Consider the following 27,358-nt stretch of genomic DNA (forward strand, 5'->3'; position numbering starts at 1 on the left):
TTGGCGTTGGAGTTGGGGGTGGGCCAGCAGAGGGAACTCGGGCCCTCCGGGCTGCTTGTCTCTCCTCCCCAACCCAGGGCGGCGGGGAGAGCAGTCTGGCGAGCGGGCCGGCCCGGCCAGGCTTCTTTGTCGCACGCTGACAGGACGAAGCAGCCACCACACACTTCAGCTGCCAACTCGCCGCGGTCACTCCATCCATCACCGAGGGCGGGGGCCCCTGGCCCGGCACTGGGCTTGGAGTGTTGTTTTAGTCTGACTCGGGCTGTGAGATAAACGGGGCATGAACTGGGCCCCTGGCAGGGGGTCAGCCCCTTCTGCCCTCATTAAAGTGCCAATCAAGAAGAGGGATGGGGACGAGCAGGAGGGAGCTTGGCCACCTCGGCCGGCGGAGGGGGCAGGGCCTGGCCTCCCCGCCTTGGCCTGGTTAATTTCCACCCACGGCCCCGGCGCCCCTGGCTGCGGCTGCGAGCAGGCGGCCCTAGGTTTCCCCTGCCGTGGGGGAGGCTGGGGAGCTGGTGACTCGGCGCAGTGAATACACGCCCCCCAGGCGTGGGCTGGCCAGGGCCACTGGTTGTCCTCCCCACCACCCCAGTATATTATGTCTTGAATCTGAGCTCAGGTGAATCATCTGCTCCACGTGATGGGCTGGCGCTGCTCTCGTCTGGGGCCCCACTGGGCTGGGGGGGTGGTTCCAGCTGGTGGGGTGGGGGGACGCCCAACTGGGCTCCCCTGGTTGGCGGGGACTACCGGGCCTCTCTCTGCCACCTCGGGGCACCTCCCAGTCTGCACCCCATCTCCGCATGGCCTCGCTCACAGGGAAGTCAGTCTGCAGCAAAGGTGGAAGCTGCCAGGCCTATCCTAGGGCAAGTCATGGGCCCACCCAGCTTGAGTGGGGGGTGGGGGCACTGCACCAGGTGGGTGCTGTGAGGCGTGGTCCGCAGGGCCTCCTCTGGAACTGGCTACCGCGTCCCAGTGCGTGTGTATTTCCCTCCAAGGATGCGTTGCTCGGAAGAGGGTGGAACAAGCCCTCTACTCCAGGGTTCTCTGCCAGATGGAAAGTGAGTCAGAAGCCTCTAGGAGCAGGGGGAGGGAGAGGAGGGCAGTAATTCTCCCCTCCCATATCCATAGCTTCCACCGTTCGTCTGTCCTCTAGGAGAATCCTCCAAAGCCTATCGCGAGGCATCAAAAATGATTAATAACATATGTATTCATTTGAAATATTAGTAATTATTATTATTATTACCATTTATTGAGAACTCATTCTATACTAGGCATTGTCCTAAGCAATGATACCCTACTGAATTCTCCAATAGTCTTATAAAGAGGACGCTATTGCTCACCTTGTTTTACGGATCTGTTCATCAGATGATCTAAAGGCTGCAACAATAGGTTCCCAAATATTTATTGACTCAAACCCAATAGCCGTTTATTTCTCTTTCATTTAACAATCCCAAGATGAGAATCCCTGGTCAGCAGCGGCTCACTCCATCCTTCCTGGGGCTCTGCTGTCCCCTCACTCCTCTGGTCCTCCTTAGTGAATGGATTGCAGTGGCTGCTGGGTGGACAATGGATCATAGCATCGGGGGCAGGGAGCCCCTCTAGATTCCCAACCCCTTCTCCACTCTGCTCCACCCTGGGAGGCTGGCCCCTATGGGCTGTATCAATGGATTCCCCAGCCTTCTGGCTTCTAGTTAAGATCAAGCCAATGGGAGACATTGTTGTGAGATCACAGAGCAGGAGGAGAGAAAAGTGAAGGTACGTATTCCCCAGCTTCCTCTCTACTGGGTTGAGGTTTGGCAGTAGCTGAGCTTTTCTACCTATGGTCATTGTTCCCACCAGGTGGTCTTTTTCTGCAGCCGGAGCTGTAAGTCTCACCTCTCTGAGGGGTGGTAATGGAATGCTTCACCTGCTCTGGTTGGTGTCTGTGACGCCACCCACAACGTGTGACTGCATCCTTTAAGGGTGCCATCTGCTTTCCGCTGTGGTCCAGGCTGATACAAGGTCAAGGGCTGAGGCAAGGAAATGATTTAGGAGGCTACTGCAATAGTCCAAGAGAGAGATGATGGTGGATAGATTTTTAATTTGGAAATAACGCGAATATTTTTGATAGATTGGATGTGGGGTTTGAGCAAAAGAGAAGTTTGAAGGATGACTCCAATATTTTTGGCCTGAGTGACTAGAATAATTTAATTGTTTATTAAGAGGAATAAGACTGAGGGAGTGGCAGGTGTGTGAAAGAAAAAGTCAGAAGTTAGGTTTTGGGTATGCCATGTTTGGGATGCTTTTTAGACTTCTAAGTGGAGATGTTGGAAAGGGAACAGGGGCAGAGATCCAAGCTGCATATATAAATTTGAGATTTGTGAATATGTAGCTGGTATTTAAAGCCATGGGACTTGTGATAATCAAGGAAACTATGAAAGGGGAAGAAATGCTCTGCGGCACTCCAGCATTTAGAGACCAGGAGGATGAGGAGGAATAGTAATGAAGACTCAAGAGGAGCTGTTTCCATGGACAGTGAAACGAAGAAAGTAAAAGCATGGAAAAAATAAATGCCATGCAAACCGTAATCAAAAGAAAGCTTGTATAGTGTGCTGGTTTGAAAGGATTTGTGTACCCTAAAAAAAAGCCATGTTTTAATCCTAATCAATCTTGTGGGAGCAACCGTTTCTTTCAATCCTTATTCAGCACTGTATGTTGGAAACTTGATTAGATTATCTCCACAGAGATTGTGGGTGTGACTCACTCAATTGTGGGTATTAACCTTTGATTAGAGGGAAATGTGACTCCACCCACTCTGGGTGAGTCTTGATTAGTTTACTGGAATCCTTTAAAAGAGGAAGCATTTTGGAAAAAGCTTCAGCACCATGAAAGCCACGAGAGCCCATGCAGCCAGAGACCTTTGGAGATGAAGGAAAACGTCCCTGCGAGATTCATGAAACAAGAAGCCTGGAGAGAAAGTTAGCAGACGCTGCCATGTTTGCCACGTGCCTTTCCAGTTAGGAGAGAAAGCTTGAACTTCGTTGCCCTTTCTTGAGTGAAAGTAACCCTTGTTTGTATCTTAATTTGGACAATTTTTATATACTTGCTTTAATTTGGACATTTCCACGGCCTTAGAACTGTAAACTAGCAACTTATTAAATTTTCCTTTTTAAAAGCCATTCCCTTTCTGGTATACTGCATTCTGGTAGCTAGTGAACTAGAATATATAGGCATATTAATATCAGACAAAGAAGACTTCAGAACAAGAAGTATTACCAGAGATAAGGAAGGACATTTCATAATTTTAAGAGTCATTTTATCATGAAAACATAATAATCCTAAATATGTATGCTACCAGTAACACAGCTTTAATACATGAGGCAAAAACTAATAGAATGAAAAGAAGAAACTAGTAAGTGTACAATCATACGTGGAGATTTTAACAGTTCTCTTTGGACATTGATAGAACCAGCAGACATAAAAAATTAATATGGATATAGACTATTTGAAAAGATAATGCAAGAAGAAGTGGAGAGAGAAAACCCAATTTTTAGAGGAATTTTACATTAAAAGAGCAGAGAAGTGACTAGTGGCTAGAGAGGGGTATGGGATTAACATGGGAGAAATAACAGCATATTGGTCTGCTGGTGAGGATAATCCAGGAGTGGGATTGGAGGTACAGGAGAGTGAGCAGACAATTGCATGTAAAATATCTTTGAGGAGGCAAGGAAGAAGGGTATATAAAACACAAGGAGAAGACTTGGCCTGAGGCGTAAGGGTGTGTGTGAAGGACAGAGGGGTGCTGGAGAAGTGGGCCCTTGGCCAGAGTCAAGGCAGCTTGGGCAGGACCCCCACCAGCCTCTGAGACTTGACGTGTATTTATTCCAAGATAACTCAAGTTGGTCATAGCAAACTGCCCCATGGTGAGAGGCTGGACAAGAGTGCTGCTTTTATAACTTTCACTTTTTTTTTTAACATTTAGGGATTTGCTTCAGGTTCTTAAAATAATAGGAAATAAAAGATTTAAAAAAAAAATCAGTTTACAGAAAAGAAAATGGCTATTAAACATAATTCCTCATAAAAGAAGTGTAAATTAAAACTACACTGACACTAGCAAGGAATATTCCAAAATGGAAATTTAAAAAACCAATTCCTTTAACAATAGCATCTAAAAGAATAAAATACCTAGAAATAAATTTAACCAAGGAGGTGAAGGTCTTGGACACTGAAAACTACAAAACACTGCTGAAAGAAATTAAAGCAGACCTAACTAGATGGAAAGATATCCTGTGTTCATGGATAGGAAGACTTAATAGTGTTAAGCTGTCAATATTACCCAAAGCAACCTACAAATTCAATGCAATACCTATCAATATCCCACAGCCTTTTTAGCAGAAATGGAAGAGCTGACCCTCAAATTCACATGGAATTGCAAAGGGCCCCAAATAACCAAACCAATATTGAAAAAGAAGAACAAAGTCAGAGGTCTCACATTGCCTAAATGAAAACTCACTTCAAAGTCACAGGAATCAAAACAATGTGGAACTGGCATAAAGATAGACATGTAGACCAACTGAATAGTAGCAAATGCTTAGAAATAAACCTCCATGTTTATGGTCAACTCTTTTCTGACAAGTGTACCAATGAATGACATTGAGAAAACTGGATTCCACATGGCCCCTTATCTCATACCATATACAAAAACTAACTCTAAATAGATCAAGAATCTAAACATAAGAGCTAAAAATCATAGAACTCTCTGAAGGAAATGTAGGGGAATCTTCATAACCTTGAACTTAGGAGTGATTTCTTAGATGTTACACCAGAGCACAAGCCACAAAAGAAAAAGTAGAAATGGACTTCATGAAAATTAAAAAAACTTTTTGCATCAGAGGGCATTATCAAGGAAGTGAAAAGACAACATACAGAACAGGAGAAAATAATTGCTATCCATCTATCTAATAAGGGTTTAATATCCAGAATATATAAGAATTGCTACAACTCAATGACATAAAAGACAATTCAATTTAAAAATGTGCAAAGTACTCAATAGATATTTCCCCAAAGATATACAAATGGACAATACGCACGTGGAAATGTGTTCAACATCATTGGTCATCAGGGAAGGGCAAACAAAAGCACAGTAAGATGCCATTTCATACCCATTAGGATGGCTATTACTAAGAAAAAAACAGAAAATAAATGCAGAGAAATAGGAAAACTACACACTGCTGGTGGCACTGGAGAATGGTGTAACCTCTGTGGTAATCAGTTTGGCAGTTCTTAAGAAAGTTAAACATAGAACTGCCTTAGGATCCGGCAACCCCACTTCTTGATAGATACTCAAAAGCATTGAGAGCAGGGACTCCAATGGGTATTTGTATATCGATGCTCATAACAGCATTACTCACAATAGTCAAAAGGTGGAAGCAACTCAGGTGTCCATCAACAGATGAATGGACAATCAAAATGTGTCATATACATACAAAGGAATTATATTCAGCTGTGAAAATGAATGAAGCATGGAAGGACCTTGAAGACATCACGTTAAGTGAAATAAGTCAGACACAGACATATATTCTATGATTTCACTAATATGAAATACCTAGAATAAGTAAATTCATATAGACAGATAAATTACAAGTTACCAGGGCCCGGAGGTCAGGGCAATGGGGAGTTATTTCTCCATAGGGGCAGAGTTTCTGTTCTGGATGATGAAAAAGTTTTGGTAAGGGATGGCGGCGATGGTAGCACAATATTGTGAATCTAATTAATAACCACTGAATTGTACGCTTGAAAGTGGTTAAACCGGGCAATTCTGAGTTGGATATATATTACTACAATAAAAAGTTAAACAAAAAATACACTACATTGAAATACTCATTTTCCCTAAATTGGCAAATATAAAAATTTGGTAAGAGTGAGGGGAAATACACTCTCACATTCATTTCTGGTGGGAGTGTAAATTAGTACAAACTCTAGAAGGTAATTTGGCAATATTTCTCAAAACTGGAAATGTGCATGTTTTGTGATCCAGCAGCTCCTCCTCTTGGGCTTTACCTTACACACTGCAGACAAGGTATATACAAGGTGATTCATTACGGCTTTGGAAAAGCAGTAAGACTGGAAATAACCTCAATGACCCTTGACAGGGGACTGATTAAATTATGGCATATCTCTAAACTGAAAATCATGCATCTAGCCAAGAAAACGAGAAAGCTCTTTACATGCTGACATGGAATAATTTCCAAGACACAGCATCAAGTTAAAAAAAGCAAGGAGATTAGAGTAAGTACTATGATGCAATTTTAAAAAAAAGAGGGGGAAAATACAGACATATGTAATTGCCTGTGTCTGGGGGGGGGGGGGGGCGGGGGTGGTGGTATGAGTGTGTGTTTATCTCCCTGGAAAAGTACACAATAAAACAGGGAGGGAAGCTGATACCTGGATGATGGGAGTAGGAGGCAGGAAAAAAGGAAGGTACCCATAAATAACAATGCAAGGAGGCAGGAGACAACATGTAAAAAGCAACACAACACAGTCAGCTTTACTTCCTGTTCCTTTTCTAAACACTACATTTTATCGAGATTAGATGGTGTTTCAGGAATTCAATCTAGAAAATCTGAAGGGCATTTCAGCCCAACAATTTGACAGTAAACCAGGATAAGGAGGCAAGAAATGAGTTGTGGGTATGTCTATTGGATATATTTTTAGCCAGGTACCTATTTTGTACCTAGAATGGAAAACCACTTTAGGGAGCTAGTTCACCACCAACGATTCACCAGTGACTATTTTCAATCTGTTGACATTTTAAACATATGAATTATTGAATTAAAATAGTAACATATTGAGGGGCATTATCATCAGTCATTTTGAGTATTCTCTTCAAATGATAGCTAGATTAACCAAAGTTTAGGGTCAAAACGTGAGCTGTGCGTTGATTTAAGTTGCCTCCTTGCCCTGTAGCTGCTTTTATGAAGACAGGTGGTGCCACTTTCTGAACTGAATTCTCTGGGTCCTGCGCTGAGGCCCCCGGGACAGCTCACACCTGGCCACGAGGATTTCAGCCGGGCTACTCTTCCCTGCCCTCCTCACGTGCCTGTCTGGTGAATGTCCCCTGCCTCAGAGTCCAGGACTTTGACCACCCCGGGCAGCTGGCCAGGGGCCTTGGTTTTGTTTGCAGCATTGCTTAATCTCATATTGGTGTTTTGCAAGCCAAGCCTGGCTCCTGGAGCTAGACCGAGGGAGAAATGGGTGCCCCCTCAATTCCCCTGACCCCTGGGGGATTCCAGTGGCCCCAAAAGACAACCAGGAGATGGTCCCTAAAGCTTCATGGCCAAATAGACCCGCATGAACTTGCCCTAAGGCTGGCAGGGAGCCCTCTGTCCAGGGAATTGCAGGTCCAGGCCAGCCCAGTCGGGACGTCCTGTTGTGAGGAGACTGGCCCCCTCCCGCAGGGCTGTGAGGTGGGGGGGCTGCCCCCCGCCCGCCCAAGTGGAGCCCCGTTAAGTGATGCTCCCTGTCACCCCCCAACCCCCGGAGCCTGCCCTCCCGTCCTCGCATCCGCAGCCCTATTCTCACAGCAGAGGTTCCTGCCGAGTCCCCACCTGGGACTGACGGCCTCAGAACGACCTGCCGCTGCCCCCCCAAGGCTGTGCCCTACAGGCGCGGACCCCAACACGGCCTTCGGGGTTGAGGCCGGGGGTGGCAGCGGGCTTGGCGCCGAGGCGTCTTCCCACCTGCCAGGCCAGCCTCCGTCTAGCCGGCTGGGTGCCCACAGGAGGCGGGCAGCGGGCCGCACGCTGGTGACGGCTGGCTCCTCTCGCCTCGCCCGGAGCCGGCCGGGGGCCTGAGGCCGAAGGACAAGGGCGGCGCCTCGGCCTGGGCTGGGCCTTCGGGCCCCGGGCCCCGCTCTGCTTCTCGGGGCTTTGGGTGGCGCGGGGTCGCTCCGGCGTCCGCCTCCGGGCTGGCCCGGCTTCCGCCATGCACGGGTGAGGGGAAATCGCACGCCAGCGTTACGGAGCATGAGGTAAGGGTGCAGCCTGTGTGATCACACCGTAAAATGACACAACTTGGGGTGCACTGCGCTAACTGAAATCGGTTATTGACGTAAATTTCCGGGTCCTCTATCCCTTTTGAAAAAATGTGGCTCCCAGGAGATTTTAAATTATGGCCGGGCCTTGCCAGTAGCCGGTCTCCTCGGCGGCTGAGGGAGCCTGGTTCTCAGCACCGCCTTCCCCCCGTTTTGTGAAGTAGCGCTGCCCACGGGCAGGCGCCTGAGATTCCACAGGCAGAAGCGAGGCGATGGCGCCGATCCCCGCGGGCCGTGGGAGGCACTGGGAGGCTGCAGGCCAGCGCTCCCTGGTCTTCACTCCTCCCGGGCATCCGGCGCCCTTTGCCGGCGGACGCCACACTGACCGCCACTGAGCCACCACACCCTCGCTGCACACTCACAGAGGGCAGCCACAAAGAGCCCAGAACTTTCTAGAACCTTCTGAGAGCCCCTGACAGTCCTACTGGTCCCTCCGCACCATCCATGCCAGCAGAGGTTAGTGACCTTGACGACACTTCAGACCTCAGCTTCCCCAGCAACACCCACAGCTGCCTGAGGTCTGACGCCCCTAATTGCTAGATCAAGGGAACCGGGAAGGGCACTGCAACTGGAGCTGCAGAGGCTGTGCCCGCCCTCCCAACATGACTTCCGGAACCGCCCCTTCCAGATGACATGACTTCCGGAACCTCTCCTTCTGGACACCTGACTTCCGGAGAACTGCCCCTTCCGAACATCACCTGACCCGCTTGCTTAAAAACTGCCCATGCCATCACCCAGGCGCAGACTCATCTCTCTCCATCTTGGATTTGGTGTGCTCTCCTGGGGAGCACAGAAATAAGCTCGCCTGCTTTAAATTTCCTGGTCTACCTTCCCTCTTTCTCACCCTTTCGCCTCCTGAACCTTTCACTAATTATTCTTTATTCTGTAACGGCCCTGAGTGATTGGTTCTGCTCCTCTGACTGAATCCTGCCTGAGGCATTTCTGGAGGCGCCAGAAGCCTCATTGTCTAGGTTAATTGCTAGTCCACAAGACAACAACTGCGAACATGAAACAGGGGTTAACGTAGTCAAATAGGGGGCCGGGCACTGCAAAGGTGGCTCAGTAGCAGAATTCTCCCCCGGACTGCGGAAGACCCGGGTTCAAATTCTGGAGCTTGTCCATGCCAAAAAATATATATATATAAAATATATAAATTTTTATAATATATAAAAAATATGTATAGAGAGAGCCCTCTCTAATCAATATCCCTCCTGCTGACTCTGAAGAACACCTAGGGACCAAACTGAGACTCCATAAAGTTTTCACACACTAGGTTTGCCTTCCTGGAACTTATAATTCCCAGAGGGTTCCTACATCAGATAAATCCTGAAACCCAGAGGGACCAGCCTTTCCAGGATTATCAGTTAATTACATCCCTCTATTCTTCAGTGTGGGCACCCCTTCTCAACATGAAAAAGTCAGAAAAGGCATTACCTGAAGAGCCCCAGAGATTGGGAGAAGGAGGTGGTACAACAGAGACAATGGGATTTAACCAATGAGTGTGGCTGCAGAATCACTATATTCATATTCCTTCTAGCCTCAGTGTTTCGGAGCACCTGGAAGGAAAACCCTGAGATGATGGCGCGGTAGCACATGACAAACTCTGGGATCCCTGATGTAACTGCTTGTTGAAGTGTGCTTTGAAAATTATTACTTTTCTCTTTCTTTGCTTTGTGTATATGTTACATTATACAATAAAAATAAAATAAAATAAAATACATATATATACTATATTATATATAGTACATATTATATACTATATATATTATATATAGTTAGCCCTCCCAGAGGCAAGAGGCAGCACAGCTCTCAGGCCCCCAAGTTACCCTCAAGCCTGGACCCCTAAGAGTCCATTTGCTCTTGTCCCGCCCCCATCCCCTTTCAAATGGCTTCTTTCCTGTTTACAAACATGCGCAAGTCTCTGATATTTTTAAAACATCTGAAAGAACGGAAAGAAAACCAGCACCACCACCTTGCTCTTTTCCTCCCACAGCCACGTTTGAAAGAGACACTCCTTCCTCACCTTCGGATCCTGTTTCAACACCCTGGGGCTGGCTTCGGGCCCACCACTCTCAGACCAGCCCCGGTGAAGCCACCATGGCCTCGTTGCCAAGTCCATTGGCTTTTTTTCAGTCCTCCACCAACCTGACCTCAAAGTGGAGTTGGATGCCATTACTTCATCCCTCTTTCCTCAGCTCTTTCTCCATTCCTGGAACCCCCTTTCTCATCCACCCCCTTCCTGACTTTCCCTAGCTCCTCTCCCAGTTCTCCCCTTACATGGAGATGGCCCCAAAGTTCTGACCTCAGCCCACCTATCTTCTCACTTCACACACTCCCCCGGCCCTGTCATTTACTCAGTGGTTCCTTTGAACTATGATCTCCAAGGAATGACCCCCACATCTTTCTCTTTCTAATGCTGCAAACTGGATGTTCCACCAGGGCCTTATGTTCAAGGTGTCCAAAACAAAACTCATCACCTTCCTGTCCTCTCCCAGTTCTTCTTATCAAGAGGTGACATCAGGACTCTTCCTGCTGTGAATGACCTAAATAAGCAAATTAATTTTTTTAAGCCATAAGCAAGATCCAGGGACTTCATGTGCTTGGGGCCTGGCCTCCCTTCAGCTCCCAGGTCTACATGTCTCTGTTTTGCTTCACTCTGGTTCAGGCCCTCCCTACATGCTGGTTCCTTGCTGCTCCAGGCTCATCTTTTCCAAGTTTGAGTCCAACAGAAAGAAAATCTCTCCTCCTGATAACTTCTGCCCAAGTCTCTGGGATTTGCCCTAATTAAGCAACTGAGGTCATGTCCATTCCAGGACCGATCCCTGTAACCAGGGACGTGACTGCAGTGATTGGCCAAACCTGAATCATACGGCCATTCCCGAAACTATGTTTGACCAGGTCTGAGTTATAGGCTCCTCACCTTAGGCAGGAGTGGAGCCCTCTTGATCCACAAGGATGAAGAGTAGATGAAAGAGGGTTCCCCAAAGGCAATTGGGGATTTATTTCTAGAAGATGGGAGAATCAATTCTGGCCAGGCAGCAATGACAAATGCCCATTACTCCAATCTAAGCAGCCCAATTAGCCTTGCCATTTTCCTCCTGGTCACATACTCCAATCATAGTATTAGGTTGATTTTTTTTTTTATGTTTGCGTATCTCTTGTTTTCTCCCCATTTCCTTAGTTTAATCCCTTTTTAGCTTCCCTTGCCTGGACTATTTCAATAGACTTCTCCCTCTATCAACTCCCATTCAGTCCATCCTCTATAACACAGCCATGTTATGTTTTTAAAGTGTGGATTGGCTATCACCCTTCTTTTGCTCAGCATGGTTTTGATATTCATCTGTGTGGTCTTGCTTGTCAAAGAGTTTGTTCATTTTTATTGCTGCATAACCTTATGTTATACTACAATTTATTTATCTGTTCACCTCTCGATGGATATTTGAATTGCCTCCAGGTTTTGGCTGTTATGAATAAACACTTGTGGATGTCTTTGTGTGGACATGTTTCCATTTCTTTTGATTGATCAAAATTCTATGAGTAGAATTGATTGATCATATCAATTTCTTTGAGAGACTGCCAAGCTGTTTTTCAAAGTAGTTGTACTATCTTGCATCTCCACTAGCAACATGCAAGAGCTGTGGCTCCTCCACATACTTGCCAACACTTGCTATTATCAGATGTTTCTCTGCAGATATATAGTGTTGTTTCACTGTGGTTTTAATTTGCATTACTCAGAGAGTGATGTGCATTTTTCATGAATTTTTTTGGCCATTCATGTAGTTCTTTCGTGAAGTGTCTGTTCAAATGTTTGCTTATTTTTTAATTGAGCTGCATGACATTATTATTGGGTTGATTTGCCAAAATTTTCTTTAACAATTTTGCATCTATGTTCATGAAGGATGTTGGTCTTTAGATTGTTTTCTTATAAAGCCTTTGTCTGGTTTTGGCATCCAAGTAATACTGGCCTTATGAGTTGGAAAGTGCTTTCCCCTCTATTTCTGAACAAATTCGCATAGGATTGATATTTGTTCCTTAAATGTTTCATGGAATTTACAAGTGAAGCCATCTGGGTCTGGATTTTTCTTTGTTGGAGTTTTTTTTTTTTAATATTTTTATTGAGATAGCTTCATACACAAACAGTCCATCCAAAGTATATAACCAATGGCTCGCAGCATCATCACATAGTTGTGTATTCATCACCATGATCATTTTTAGAACATTTGCATCACTCCAGAAAAATAAATAAAAAGAAAAAAAACTCACACATCCTATAACCCTTTACCCCTCCCTCTCATTGACCACTAGCATTTCAATGTACTCAATTTTTTTAATCCCTTATCCCCCACCCCCTATTATTGTTATTATTATTTATGCATTTATCCATACCCTGGATAAAAGGAGCATCAAACACAAGGTTTCCATAATCACACAGTCATATTGTAAAAGTTATACAGTTATACAGTCGTTTACAAGAATCCAGGCTATTGGAACACAATTCAACAGTTTCAGATGCTTCCCTCCAGCAACTCCAATATACCATAAACTAAAAAGGGAAATATATATAATGCATAAGAATAACCTCCAGGATAACCTCTAGACTTTGTTTGAAATCTCTCAGCCACAAGACTTTATTTTGTCTCATTTCTTTCTTCCCCCTTTTAGTCAAGAAGGCTTTCTTAATCCTATGATGACAGGGCTTGGCTCATCCCAGGAGTCCTGTCCCATTTTGCCATGGAGATTTACACCCCTGGGAGTCATGAGCCATGTAGAGGGGAGGGCAGTGAGTTCACCTGCCAAGCTGGCTTAGAGAGAGAGGCCACATCTGAGCAACAAAAGAGGTTCACTGGGGAACTCAGACATAATTATAAGTAGGCTTAGATTCTCCTTTGCAGGAATAAGTTTCATAGGAGTGAGACCCAAGATTGAGGTTTCAGTCTATTGAATTGGTTGTTCTCATTGCTTGTGAGAATATTAGGAATTCGCTAGAAGGGGAAGTTTAATATTTCCTTTTTTCTCCCCAGTCCCCCAAGGGGACATTGTAAATACTGTTGTTATTCTCTGGTGGGAGGATATTTAATTACAAATATCATTTCCTTAACAGATATTACTACTCAGGTTTTCTATTTTTTCTGTCAGTTTTGGAAATTTGTGTCTTTCAAGAAATATGTCAACTTTTACTAAGATGTCAGATTTAAAGGCAAAATGTTATTCACAGTTCCCTTGTTACCCTTTAATGTCTATAGAATCTTTTTAAAATGTTTTTTCAGTGTGAGGGTTGTTGGGGGGTTAGAGAAAGCCAAATCTAATCTTCCATAGTAGGTAACACCTCTAATTGAAACAAAAATCAAGAATAGATGGTAGAAGCATGATTTTTGGAAATATGGAGGTTAAATATAAGAAGAAATTGGAGAATAGTCTAAAGTAGTTGCTTCTGGGGATGGGAACAGGATTAATGTGGGACATGTCATGGTGGGACAAAGGATCACAAAGCAAACTGGTACCAAATTCAAGTCCAGGGTTCTTCCACTGCAGATCTTCCTTGTCTCATTTGCCTTTCCCTCCTGCACAGGCTGCCCTGAATGTGTGCGTTGTGCTTCAATCCCTTTATAACATGCACTCATTGGCTCCATTTGAACCCTGGCTCAGTCTGATTTACCTGGTGGCCAGCCCCAACCCCTGGCAGGCACCCACATCCCCAAAATCCCCACCTTGGGCCAGCAGTGTGTCGAGTGTGCTTGAAACTCAGAGAGGATTTGTTTTAACACCCCCTCCAATATGACAAAATTATTTTCAGTAATGATCATGAATGAAACAATAACAGAAATAAGAAGAAAATATGCATACAGTGAAAATTCTCTTGGACTTTTAAAATATAAAAGCATGCCAGTAAGTAAAAAATAAAATAAGATGAATATTATAGCACAGAAGGAACTACTTATTCACATCAATATGATAAAGGGAATGTTTTAGTTTGCTAGCTGCCAGAATGCAACACACCAGAGATGGGTTGGCTTTCAATAAAGGGGGATTTATTTAGTTAACATATAGTTCTTCAGAGGAAAGGCAGCTAACTTTCAACTGAGGTTCTTTCTTATATGGGAAGGCACAGGGCGATCTCTGATGGCCTTCTCTCTAGGCCTCTGGGTTCCAACAACTTTCCCCGGGGTGATTCCTTTCTGCATCTCCAAAGCCTGGGCTGAGCTGCAAGTGCTGAGATGAGGTATGCTGAGCTGCTTTTGCTGTGCCATGTTGAGCTCTCTCATTTAAGCACTAGACAATTAAATTAAACATCATTCATTGCAGCAGGCACACCTCCTAGCCAACTGCAGTTGTAATCAACAACAGATGAGGTTCATATGCCATTGGCTAATGTCCACAGCAATAGAACTAGGCATCTTCACCTAGCCAATTGACACCTGAACGTAACTACCACAGGGAATATATGAAAAACTGATAGCCAGCTTCGTACTCAATGGAGAGAGACTGAAAGCCTTCTCCCTAAGATCAGGTACAAGACAAGGATGCCCACTGTCACCACTATTATTCAACATTGTGCTAGATCTAGCTAGAGCAGTCAGGCAGGACAAAGAAATAAAAGGCATCCAAATTGGAAGGGAAGAAGTCAAACTCTCATTATTTGCAGATGATATGATACTATACTTGGAAGATCCTGAGACATCCACAGCAAAGTTACTTGAGCTAATAAACAAATTCAGCAAGGTGGTGGGATATAAAATTAATGTGCAAAAATCAGTAACATTTCTATACATAAGCAATGAGCTAGCTGAGGAGACAGTAAAGGAAAAAATTCCATTCAAACTAGCAACTAAAAGAGTCAAGTACTTATGAATGAACTTAACTAGGGATGTAAAGGACTTCTACACTGAAAACTACATAGCATTGCTAAAATAAATCAAAGGAGATCTAAATAGGTGGAAAGACATTCCCTGCTCATGGATAGGAAGGCTAAATATACTTAAGATGTCAATTCTCCCCAAGTTAATCTACAGATTCAACACAATACCAATCAAAATTCCAACAACCTACTTTAAAGATTTGGAAAAGCTAACTACCAAATTCACCTGGAAGGGAAAGAGACTCTGAATAGCTAAAAGTATCCTAAACAAGAACAAAGTGGGGGGATTAAATCTCCTGGACTTCAAAACCTATTATAAAGCCACAGTTGTCAAAACAGCATGGTACTGGCACAAAACCAGAAGCACTGACTAATGGAATCAAATTGAGAGTTCAAAAATAGACCACCAAATTTATGGTCAACTGATTTTTGACAAGGTCCCCAAAACCTCTGAACTGGGACAAAATAGTCTTTTCAATAATTGAGCTTGGAAGAACTGGATATCAATAGCCAAAAGAATGAAAGAGGACCCCTATCTTACACCCTACACAAAAATTAACTCAAAGTGGATCAAACACCTAAATATAAGAACTAGCACCATAAAGCTTCTAGAAGAAAATGTAGGGCATCTTCAAGACCCAGTAATAGGAGGTAACTTCCTAAACTTTGCACCCAAAGCACAAGCAACGAAAGAAAAAAATAGATAAATGGGAGCTCCTTAAAATCAAATGCTTGTGCCACTCAAAAGACTTTGTCAAAAAGGTGAAGAGGCAGCCAACTCAATGGGAGAAAATATTTGGAAATCACATATCGGACAACGGTTTGATTTCCTGTATATACAAATAAATCATACAACTCAACAACAAAAGAACAAACAACACAATTATAAAATGGGCTAAAGATATGAATAGGCATTTTTCTGAAGAAAAAATACAGATGGCTCAAAAGCACATGAAGAGATGCTCATTTTCACTGGCTATAAGGGAAATGCAGATCAAGACTACAATGAGATATCACCTCACATCTATAAGAATGGCTGCTATTAAACAAACAGTAAACTATAAATGTTGGAGAGGATGTGGAGAAACTGGGACACTTATGCACTGCTGGTGGGAATGTATAATGGTGCAGCCACTATGGAAGACTGTTTGGCAATTCCTTAGGAAACTAAATATCAAGTTGCCCTATGACCCACAATAGCACTACTTGGTATATACCCAGAAGAGCTGAAAACAATGACACAAATAGACATTTGCACACCAATGTTCATAGCAGCATTATTCACAATTGCCAAAAGATGGAAATGAAACAAATGCCCATCAACAGACGAGAGGATTAACAAAATGTGCTATATACATACGATGGAATATTATGCAGCAATAAGACAAAATGACATCCTGAAGCACATGACAAGATGGATAAGCCTTGAGGACATAATGCTGAGTGAAGTTAGCCAGACACAAAAGGACAGATACTATATGAGTCCACTTTTATGACCAGTATAAAGATATAATCAGAGGCTTATAATGCAGAAGATAGGGGACTTAGAGACACATCAAAACTAGAGATAGGTGAACCGTTAGCTAAAGAGGTTGAACTCCAATGTAAGGGAATAGACAGGAGTGAAGGTGGTTCTCTAGCGGGTCTAGAAGTAATATTACCATATTGAAGATGAACAAGATTGAAAGGGGTTGTATAGACTACATATTCCACTGATTCACACTAGAAATATGAATGAGTTCTCTTAAGAACTACTTCAAAGATATGATTTTTGTATAAAGAGTGTGTAAGTCTAGGGTACAGAGGGAAAACTGCTATTGTATGCTATGAGCTATGTTCTGAAGGAAACCATCAGCTCTACCACAGAAATGGCAGAGGCAAATAATGGGGTGAGGGACAAGAGTTAAAAGGAAGTTTAGATTTCCTATTTGGTGAGGGTGTGTTTATTGGTTTTCTGTCTCTTGGGAACAATGAAATTATCTAAAATTGAGAATGTTGATGGACTGTGGACTTTGGGCCTTCTACATGATGCCCGATGATGGCAGGTGGCTGAAGGATGCACTGATGGAGAAGTAGATTAGCAAACGATGGTATGAACTTATGAACAAAGGTTGTGTTGCTATAAAAAGGAACAAAGTTGTGATGCATGCAACGATGTGAATGAACATGTGGGACATTTGGTGAGACAAAATAAGCCAGAGACAAAAAACCAGCAATAGTATGGTCACCTTAGAAAATGCTTATAAGAAACAAGGGACCTAGATTGTAAGCTTTTAGAGCAGACACATTAAGTCTGGAGTGGTGATTATTATTTCTGGATTTTGAGAGCATATTTTATGTATATAACCTGATATTTAGAGATAAGAACAAAGCCTAACAGGTTGGGTTTAAAGGAATTCAGAACATAGGGAAAAGGAAGACAGTGTCTATATTTTAGAACCACACATACTCTTTGAGACCAATGGAAGAAAGGTTTATTTGACCTGGAACTGAAATTTTCTATAGTGCATAATCTAATTCAACCTATTTGTATAGCTCATTTGAACAATTGAAACACAGGAAGCATAGAATAAGAAAGAGGTCTTTTAATTCTGTATAGATTATTGTAATACCTGGAAACATCCTAGAATATATTAAGCAGATAATCAGAAAGTATTGGCAAAGTCCCCTGTGGGAGGGGAGAAAGAATATTGAACTATTAAACCTTACCATCAGGGAATCCCCTGATACTATGTCAAATTTTAGGGGTACCCAAATCAATAAGCCATGTTCTCGATCAGGAGGCTTACTCTTGTGAAGCTTATGTAGGTAGCAGAGAAGCTTAGACTACTAACAGGCATGCCTAAGAGTTACTTCTGGAGGACCTCTGTAATTGCTCAGATGCGGCTTCACTCTCTCTAAGCCCAGCTCTGCAAGTGAAATCATTTCCCTCCCCTCTACGTGGGACATGACATCCAGGGATGAAAGTCTCCCTGGCGATGTGGGAGAGAACTCCCAGGGATGAATCCAGCCCTGGCACCATGGGATCAACAATTCCATCCTGACAAAATGGGAGAAAATACAATTAATAAAGTATCAGTGGCAGAGAGAGTTCAAATAGAATCGAGAGGCTACTCTGGAGGTTGTTCTTATGCAAGCTTCAGGTAGACCTTGCTACCTGTCATAACCTGCCAAACCCCAACCAGAACCATTCCAGCCAATCCTAAAGAACAACTAGGGCAATAAATAAGATTCCACAAGGGTTCCAGGTACTAGAGTAACTTTCCAGAAACCTACAACCTCCAGATGAGTCCCTCGTCTAGATAAGTTCTGAAACCTAGCCCAGCCTTTCCAGAACATCAGATAGTTCCATCTCCCCATCCCATATTAGTGACAGACCCTTCCAGTATAAAAAAAGTAGAATTGCTGTAGCCCAAACAACCCCAAAGAGAGGTATGGAAAGATCAAAGGTGATAGTGGAATTAGACAAAGAAGATAGGACTTAACAAATGAATATGAATGCTGAATCATTAAATTGATATCTCTTTTAGTCTCAGGTATTTTAGAGCAGCTAGAAGTAAAAACCTAAAATTTTGCAATTGTAACCCATGTCAAACTCTGAAATATGTTACACAACTAATTGTGATGCTGTCCTTTGAAATTTATAGCTTTTTTGTACATATGTTATTGTTCACAAAAAAAGAAGGAAAAAAAAGCCGATTGTGATGATAAAAAAGTATTTAAGTCCTCTAGCCTCCTACATTCTGGAGCAGCTAGAAGGAAAAACCTGAGAGGATTGTATGGTAGCCCATGACAAACTCTGGGATCTGTCCTGTAACTATTCGCTGAAGAGTGCTTTGAAAACTATTGCTTTTTTATTTCTTTGCTTTGTATATATGTTATACTACACAATAAAAAAAGTTAAAAAACAAAGTACTTATTCAATAATTTTTGCATTTACTTAACAGCTTGAATTTTGATTATTTGGTTATAGGCTTATGTAAATTTTTATTTAATTAAATATTTAGTAATGAATAAGTGAATTTTAATAAAACCAATATAATGCAAAAGGTAGAATTTGAGCAACTACTAAATTGTACTACTGATGTAGCACTTTATTTTCTTTGTATGTCATATATGAACTAATATTTGCACTTACTGAACAAATAATACACTTCACAGTTTGCACTGTGTTTTACTGTTCAAACACTTTACATATTAATGAAAGTTCAGAGTAGAAGGACAGAATTGAAGTAACTCAAATTCTATTATTTCATCTTTACCACCATTGATTTCAAACATACTGTTTAAATGCAGAAATACGGAGCACCTCTGCAGTTGGAGACATGAGCTGTACCCAAAGTACGCTCCCCAACCATTAAGTACTGTCCTCTTCTCACACCATCCTCCCTCCAGCTGATCTAATCTGCCCCATGACCTCAAACACCAAACCCAGGCCAGCCACTCTCATAGTCTTCTCTCTCGAGTTCTCGAGGCGTATTTCTAACTGCCTACATCTACACGTCCACTTAGATGGGTCACTGACATCTCAAATTGACATTGCCCATAATCCTGGAAGACATTCAGTTATTCACTTAACATTCAGCACATATTTAACCACCAGTAAATATACACCAGCCACAACTACCCAACTCTTCCTCCACCATCCCCCCCCCCCATCTCAATAACCATGTCATTAGTCATCAGGCCACTTTAGCCAGAATCCTGGGAGCCACCTTTGCTATCTCCTTTTTCCCTATCCCTCTATCTTAGATCACTCTTGTCCCCTCTTCCTCAAAAACATACCCCAAGTCTATGTCCTTTCCTAGAAGTCCACTGTCACTACTATTTCTTGCCAGGACTCCTTACAACAGCCTTCCACTCTTGACTTACTCCATTCATTTTCCCTTTTGCAGCCAGAGAGACATTTTTTTTTGAGATGCCTATCTTACAGTTAAACCCTCTGCTTAAAACTTCCCCAAATGGCATACAAACCTCTGTGAACTGACTCCAGCCACCTCTCCAGCCTCATTTTGTTGCCCTCCAGCCAACCTAAAGCTACTGGCCCTCAAATGTGCAGACCAGCTTTTAACCTCTGTGACATCACATGTGCCCTACCCCTTCCTCTTTGCCTCACTAATTGTTCGCATCCCTTCTGAACTCAGGTGATCTGCGTCTTCTTCAGTGAAGCCATCCCTGCCCCATCCCGACCCCCACTAGTTTAGTTCAACAGGGTAGCAAGCATCTGCCCTTTTCATTACAGTATTCCTGGCACCTCTGGCACCCAGATAGAGGCTCAAGACCAAGGACTGGTAGTCTCCCTGTTCCTGAAGGAACAGAGGTCTCATCAGTTTGGAATCAGGGTCACCTGTGTTTCCTTGAATCCCTAGGAATGGGAGGTATCTGTGAACAAACCCATGTTGGTTTGAAAGGATTTATGTACCCCAAAAGCCATGCTTTAATCCTAATCTAATCTTGTGGAGGCAGCCTGTCTTTAAAACACTATCCAGATTGAAGGGCCAAGATGGCAGCTTAGCAATGTGCACTATTTAGTTCATCCTCCAGAACAGCTACTAAATAACCAGAAACAGTACAGAACAGCTCCTGGGGCCATGTCAGTGACAGGACACAGAGCGTATCCCAGTCTGGACCAGCTGGACCGGCTGTGAGCACCCCCAGAACGATTAGTCCCCCAAGCCGTGGTGGCCCGCACCCCTCCCCCACAGGCTGCTTCCCAGAGGGGAAAGGAAAGAGACTTTACCAGCAGCAGGGGCTGAGCCCAACCAAACGCCAATTGTGGAATTAACAAATTCTGACTACTAAAAGTAGGCCCCAGCTCAGGTGAACCTGGTCAAAGCAGAGGTCACTCATTTTTGCCCCAGCACCAAGGGGGCAGGGATGAAGGAAAAGACAAAAAAAAAAAGAAACAGGTTTTTGTGGCTGTGTTTCTACAAAGGCTTAGCTGCCTTTGGATACAGTAGCAGGACTTCTCAGGCTGCAACTGCCCCAGGCATAGGCAGAAACAAGCTCATTGGGGGGCTTGTCTGGATCCTGTGCCTTCCCCAGGGGAGGGGTGAAGCCCAACTCAGGTGGAATCCCTCCCTTAAGGAATTCAACACCAGGGCTTGGTAATTTGAAGCCATTAAAACCAGCCTACAACCTCTCCTCTGTCTCCACCATGCCCCCAGCAGGGAAAGTCTGCCAAAGTTAAAGGTACTGCATCATTTTATACTGGTGGGACCTGCAGGCAGACAAGTGCCACATACTGGGCAGGATAAGAAAAACAGAGTCCAGAGACTTCACAGGAAAGTCTTTCAACCTGCTGGGTCTCACCCTCAGGGAAAACTGATGCAGGTGACTCTTTCCTCCTGATAGGAGGCCAGTTTGGTTTGGGAAAATCTGGCTGGGGTCTTATAATACCTAAGTAGACCTCCTAAGGGTAGGGGGGAAAAGGCACCATATAGCCAGGGCAAGAAACAAGAAAACAAGAACTGAAAAATTCTCCTCTGTTAAACAAAACCTAAGCTAGAGGTCCAGAAAAAGCTGAACTGAATGTCAAAGAACAGATAGACAACAAATTCATCCAGCAAGAAAACCCTAGGTAAAAGAAGTGCAAGCAATCGCCAGAATAAACTAATTAAGGTAATTAAATGCCTAGACACCAGCAAAAATAACAAAATCACACTAGGAAAATTGAAGATACGGCTCATCCAAAGGAACAAACCAACAATTCAAATGACATACAGGAGTTGAAACAATTAATTCAGAATATAAGAACAGACATGGAAAACCTCATCAAAAACCAAATCAATGAATTGAGGGAGGATATAAAGAAGGCAAGGAATGAACAAAAAGAAGAAACTGAAAGTCTGAAAAAACAAATCGCAGAACTTATGGGAATGAAAGACACAGTAGAAGAGATGAAAAAAACAATGGAAACCTACAATGGTAGATTTCGAGAGGCAGAAGATAGGATTAGTGAACTGGAGGATGGAACATCTGAAATCTGACAAGAAAAAGAAAATATAGGGGAAAAAAAAGGAAAAATAGGAGCAGGGACTCAGGGAATTGAAAGACAATATGAAGCACATGAATATACATGTTGTGGGTGTCCCAGAAGGAGAAGAGAAGGGAAAAGGAGGAGAAAAACTAATGGAGGAAATTATCACTTAAAATTTCCCAACTCTTATGAAAGACCTAAAATTACAGATCCAAGAAGTGTAGTGTACCCCAAAGAGAATAGATCCAAATAGACATACTCCAAGACACTTACTAATCAGAATGTCAGAGGTTAAAGAGAAAGAGAGAATCTTGAAAGCAGCAAGAGAAAAGCAATCCATCACATACAAGGGAAACCCAATAAGACTATGCATAAATTTCTCAGCAGAAACCATGAAGGTGAGAAGACAGTGGGATGATATATTTAAATTACAAAAACAGAAAAACTGCCAGCCAAGAATTCTATATCCAGCAAAATTGTCCTTCAAAAATGAGGCAGAAATTAAAACATTTTCAGACAAAAAATCACCAAGAGACCAGCTCTGCAAGAAATACTAAAGGGAGCATTAGAGACAGATATGAAAAGACAGAAGAGAGAGGTGTGGAGAAGAGTGTAGAAAGAAAGACTATGAGTAAAAGTAAAAAGAAGGAAAATTAGATATGACATATAAAATCCAAAAGGCAAAATGGTCGAAGAAAGTACTACCTGTACAGTAATAACACTAAATGTTAATGGATTAAACTCCCCACTCAAAAGACATAGACTGGCAGAATGGATTAAAAAACAGGACCCATATATATGCTGTCTACAGGAAACACATCTTAGAATCAAGGATAAGCATAGGTTGAAAGTGAAAGGTTGGGAAAAGTTATTTCATGCAAATAACAATCAGAAAAGAGCAGGAGTAGCTATACTAATATCCAACAAATTAAGCTTCAAATGTAAAACAGTTAAAAGAGACAAAGAAGGATACTATGTATTAATAAAAGGAACAATTCAGCATGAACGCATAATAATCATAAATATTTATATACCGAACCAGAATGCTCCAAAATACATGTGGCAAACACTGAAAACACTGAAAAGGGAAATAGACACATCTGCCATAATAGTTGGAGACTTCAATTCACCACTCTCATCAATGGACAGCACATCTAGACAGAGGAACAATAAAGAAACAGAGAATTTGAATAATGCAATAAATGAGCTAGACTTAACAAACATTTAAAGAACATTACACCCCACAACAGCAGGATACACTTTTTTCTCAAATGCTCATGGATCATTCTCAAGGATAGACTATATGTTGGGTCACAAAGCAAGTCTCAATAAATATAAAAAGATTGAATTCATACAAAACACTTTCTCAGATCATAAAGGAATGAAGTTGGAAATCAATAATAGGCAGAGTGCCAGAAAATGTGGAGGCTCAACAACAAACTCTTAAACAACCAGTGGGTCAAGGAAGAAATTACAAAAGAAATCAATAAATATCTCAAGGCAAATGAAAATGAAGACACAACATATCAAAATTTATGGGATGCAGCAAAGGCAGTGCTAAGAGGGAAATTTATGGCCCTAAATGCCTATATTAAAAAACAAGAAAGGGCAAAAATCGAGGAATTAACTATCCACTTGGAAGAAGTAGAGAAAGAACAGCAAACTAACCCCAAAGCAAGCAAAAAGAAAGAAAGAATGAAGATTAGAGCAGATATAAATGAAATTGAGAACATGAAAACAATTGAGAAAATCAACAAAAACAGAAGCTGGTTTTATGAGAAAATCAATAAGATTGATGGACCCTTAGCAAGACTGACAAAAAGAAGAAGAGAGAGGATGCAGATAAATAAGATCATAAGTGGAAGAGGAGACATAACCACTGACCTCACAGAAGTAAAGGAAGGAATGAGAGGATACTATGAACAACTTTATGCTAATAAATACAACAATGTAGATGAAATGGACAACATCCTAGTAAGGCATGAACAACCAACTTTGACTCGAGAAGAAATAGATGACCTCAACAAACCAATCACAAGTAAGGAAACTGTTTCAGTCATTAAGAAGCTCCACAAAAAGAAAAGTCCAGGACAAGATGGCTTCACATGTGAATTCTATCAAACATTCCAGAAAGAATTAGTATCAATCCTGCTCAAACTCTTCAAAAAAATTGAAGGGGAGGGAAAGCTACCTCACTCATTCTATGAAGCCAACATCACCCTCATACCAAAGCCAGGCAAGGATATTACAAAAAAAGAAAACTACAGACCAATCTCTCTAATGAATATAGATGCAAAAATCTTCAACAAAATTCTAGCAAATCAAATCCAGCAACACATTAAAAGAATTATACATCATGACCAAGTAGGATTCATCCCAGGTATGCAAGGATGGTTCAACATAAGAATATCAATTAATGTAATACACCATATCAACAGATCAAAGCAGAAAAACCACATGATCATCTCGATTGATGCAGAAAAGGCATTTGACAAAATTCAACATCCTTTCCTGTTGAAAACACTTCAAAGGATAGGAATAGAAGGTAACTTCCTCAAAATGATAAAGGGAATATATGAAAAACCCACAGCTAACATCATCCTCATCAGGGAAAAACTGAAAACTTTCCCCCTAAGATCAGGAACACAACAAGGATGTCCACTATCACCACTGTTATTCAACATTGTGTTGGAAGTTCTAGCCAGAGCAATTAGACAAGAAAAAGAAATACAAGGCATCAAAATTGGAAAGGGAGAAGTAAAACTGTTTGCAGATGATATGATACTATATGTCAAAAACCCCGAAGAATCCACAGCAAAACTACTAGAGCTAATAAATGAGTATAGCAAAGTGGCAGGTTACAAAATCAACACTCAAAAATCTGTAGTGTTTCTATACACTAGTAATGAACAATCCGAGGGGGAAATCAAGAAACAAACTCCATTTACAGTTGCAACCAAAAGAATAAAATATTTAGGAATGCATTTAACTAAAGAGACTAAAGACCTATACAAAGAAAACTACAAGAAATTGTTAAAAGAAATCACAGAAGACCTAAATAGATGGAAGAGCATACCATGTTCATGGATTGGAAGACTAAATATAGTTAAGATGTCAATTCTACCTAAATTGATTTACAGATTCAATGATATACCAATTAAAATCCCAACAACTTACTTTTCAGAAATAGAAAAACCAATAACCAAATTTATCTGGAAGGGCAGGGTGCCCCGAATAGCTAAAAGTAGCCTGAGGAAAAAAAATGAAGTTGGAGGTCTCATGCTACCTGACTTTAACGTGTATTATGAAGCTACAGTGATTAAAACAGCATGGTACTGGCATAAAGATAGATATATTGACCAATGGCATTGAAGAGAGTGTTCAGATAGAGACCCTCTCATCTATGGACAATTGATCTTTGATAAGGCAGTCTAGCCAACTCTCCTGGCATAGAACAGTCTCTTTAATAAATGGTGCCTAGAAAACTGGATATCCATATCAAAAGAATGAAAGAGGACCTATATCTCACATCCTATACATAAGTTAACTCAAAATGGATCAAAGACCTAAACATTAGGTCTAAGACCATAAAACAGTTAAAGGAAAATGTAGGGAAATATCTTATAAATATTATACTTGGAGGTGGTTTTATAGACCCTACACCCAAAGCAAGAGCATTGAATAAATAAATAAATAAATAAATAAATAAATAAATAAATAAATAAATGGGAACTCCTCAAAATTAAACACTTTGTGCATCAAAGAACTTCATCAAGAAAGTAAAAAGAGAGCCTACCCAATGGGAGACAATATTTGGAAACGACATATCAGATAAAGGTCTAGTATCCAGAATTTATAAAGAGATTGTTCAACCCAACAACAAAAAGATAGTCAATCTAATTACAAAATGGGCAAAAGACACTTCTCAGAAGAGGAAATGCAAATGGCCAAAAGGCACATGAAGAGATGCTCAATTTCCCTGACTATTAGAGAAATGCAAATCAAAACCACAATGAGATATCATTTCACACCCACCAGAATGGCCTTTATCAATAAAACAGAAAATGACAAGTGCTGGAGAGGATGTGGAGAAAGAGGCACACTTATCCACTGTTGGTGGGAATGTCAAATTGTACAACCACTGTGGAAGGCAGTTTGGTGTTTCCTTAAAAAGTTTAATATAGAATTGCCATATGACCTGGCAATACCATTGCTAGGTATCTACTCAGAGGACATGAGGGCAAGGACACAAACGGGCATTTGCACACCAATGTTTACAGCAGCATTATTTACAATTGCAAGGTAATGGAAACAGCCAAAATGTCCATCAAAAGACGAGTGGCTAAACAAACTATGGTATATACATATGATGGAATGTTATGCAGCTCTAAGACAGAATAAAGTTATGAAGTATGTAACAACATGGATGGACCTTAAGGACATTATGCGGAGTGAGATTAGCCAGAAACAAAAGGACAAATACTATATTGTCTCACTGATATGAGCTGGCATTAGTGAATAAACTTGCAGAATTTTGTTGGTAACAGAGACCATCAGGAGATAGAAATAGGGTAAGAGTTTGGATAATTGGAGCTGAAGGGATACAGATTGTGCAACATGGCAATGTAAAAACTCAGAAATGGACAGCACAATACTACCTAACTGTAATACAATTATGTTAAAACACTGAATGAAGCTGAATGTGAGAATGATAGAGGGAGGAGGGCTGGGGGCACAAATGAAATCAGAAAGACAGACAGACAATAAAGACTGAGATGGTATAATCTAGGAATGCCTAGAGTGTATAATGATAGTGACTAAATGTACAAATTTTAAAAATGTCTTTGCATGAGTAAGAACAAAGGAATGTCATTACTGCAGGATGCTGAAAATAGATGGTAATTAATATTTTAAAATTTCAACTTATGTGTGAGGCTAAAGCAAAAAATGTTTATTTGGTACAAAATTAAAAAAAAAAAAACAACCCTATCCATTACTGTATTTGGAAAGTTGATTAGATTAGCTCCACGGAGATGTGGCTCACCCAATTGTGGGTATTAACTTTTGAATAAAGGGAGATGTGACTCCACCCATTCCAGGTGGGTCTTGATTAGTTTACTGGAATTCTTTAAAAGAGAAAGCATTTTGGAGAGAGTCCCTTTTTAGAGAATGATGACAGAGCCACAAGAGAGCCACCAGAAGCACGAGAGCCCACGCAGCCAGAGACCTTTGGAGATGAAGAAAGAAATCACCCATGGGGGAACTTCCTGAAACAAGAAGCCTGGAGAGAAAACTAGCAGACATCACCATGTGCCTTCCAGTTGAGAGAGAAACCCTGAACGTCACTGGTCTTCTTGAACCAAGGATGCCTTAGATGGGACATTTCTATAGTCTTGCTTTAATTTAGACATTTTTATGGCCTTGGAACTGTAAACTAGCAACTTATTAAATT

At 41.9% G+C, this 27,358-nt stretch overlaps 1 long non-coding RNA gene across 2 annotated transcripts; it reads right to left on the bottom strand.

Moving 5' to 3' along the window:
* Positions 1-958: 958 nt before the first annotated feature.
* Positions 959-19,984, bottom strand: LOC143664559 (uncharacterized). 2 transcript variants are annotated; one of them, XR_013166490.1, is made up of 4 exons: positions 19,902-19,984; positions 10,549-10,614; positions 1,907-2,038; positions 959-1,555 (listed from the first exon to the last, which is right to left on the bottom strand). It is a non-coding gene; the product is annotated as an uncharacterized LOC143664559 (long non-coding RNA). The 2 variants fall into 2 exon arrangements; XR_013166497.1 differs by having other exon boundaries at positions 960-1,552.
* Between the last annotated feature and the right edge of the window lie 7,374 nt (positions 19,985-27,358).

The sequence above is a fragment of the Tamandua tetradactyla genome, chromosome 2 (genome assembly GCF_023851605.1).
Source record: "Tamandua tetradactyla isolate mTamTet1 chromosome 2, mTamTet1.pri, whole genome shotgun sequence".
Lineage (NCBI taxonomy): Eukaryota > Metazoa > Chordata > Mammalia > Pilosa > Myrmecophagidae > Tamandua > Tamandua tetradactyla.